The sequence below is a fragment of the Acyrthosiphon pisum genome, chromosome A2, assembly GCF_005508785.2.
Source record: "Acyrthosiphon pisum isolate AL4f chromosome A2, pea_aphid_22Mar2018_4r6ur, whole genome shotgun sequence".
In the NCBI taxonomy this organism is placed as follows: domain Eukaryota; kingdom Metazoa; phylum Arthropoda; class Insecta; order Hemiptera; family Aphididae; genus Acyrthosiphon; species Acyrthosiphon pisum.
Window position 1 is genome coordinate 6,649,802 of NC_042495.1, and position 1,550 is coordinate 6,651,351.

Here is a 1,550-nt window from a genome sequence, read left to right on the forward strand (position 1 = left end):
CCCTATATATTTTTTTTTATGGCTTGAAATCTGGCGCAGTCGCTCAAGTTTTGTCTGTTTATTAAACATACCAGAAATTATTTTCGATTCTTGAGCAGTTTACGGTAATTTTATATTTTTAGCCACACCACGTATTTATTTTTTTTAAATCATATTTTGCCCAAATTAAAATATTAATGTAAACACGCGTCACGAAAAAAATAAAATTTCAGCTTAAGTAACACAATAGGTACCTACACAGAATAGTTGAATCATACACGACTGTCGCAGTTAACTGAAGTCCGTGATCAATGATAATTATTAATAAGAGTGCCAATCGATTGTTGTTTTTAGAATTTGTATTAGTTTAAGATTTTAGAAATTAAACTATACTAGATTATGATACTAATTATTATTATTGTTGTCCATACAACATAAACAAACATACATAAAATATAAATACATACAATGTGTATGTAGGTACGTCACCGCATACGTCTAAATATAAATATATTCCAACTATCAATTAGTAAAAATGTATCAATGTGACAATAATTTCTTAGTATATATAGTATAATATTTTTTGAAAATATTATAAAATAAGCATGTTTTTGCGCTTATAAAATATAATAATGGTAAAACGGCAACAACTGGAACCGGCCCATCGGGCCGCTTTTAAAATCAGATAGGGGCAAATGCCCACCTTGCCCCCCCTCAAATGACGCCACTGATGGCCTGTGTTAAATAATTGCGCCCTTGGAACGCAGTTTTTAAATCGATAGATTGAGCTCCTCTGCTTAATTTTTCCCAATTCGAGCACTGAGGAAATAGCTACACACCCTATACACTCATGAAAGATAATAATATTTATATAATAATGAAATTAGGTGCATATAATACTTTTTTCGTTCTATATCATAATATAGAATTTACTAAAAACCAAAGATAAAATAATTGGTGGTTATTCCGTTATTGAATTTCGTATCCGTGCGCTTTTATGTGTGTACAATGGTCTATGTGGTCGCGATAAGCTTAGTCGATAACATAGATATAGTACCTAACCGTAATTCGTCTTTCTATTTCACAGATTAATCAATCATCGAAGTAGCAAAGATTGTAAACTACATAATAATTTCTTATTAGGTACTAGGTTAAGTTTATAAATTACACAAATTTCAAATACTCAGTAGAATTTCAATCATTCTATAAGAAAAATTATATTTTTTAAGGTGCCCAGTCCTGTAAAGTATTTAAGTAAAAGTATTTGAGTAAAAGTATTCAAATACTTTTTTAAGTATTGAATAACTTTTTAAATACTTTCAGCATGAAGTATTTTGAATGGTATTTTAAATACTTTTTTTTTGTATTAAATACTTTTTGGTATTGAATACTTTGGTTTTTTATTTCGAACATTTTATTTTTATTCGAAATAATTGGTTGGAAAAATATTATTGTCAACTACAATAATAGAATAATAGTTTTATTTAATATTCTGTATTTCTGTGTTTGCCGAAGTCCAAAGGTTTGTGAAAACCAGAATTCTAAAAAAAGTTAATGAATATTGAATAACA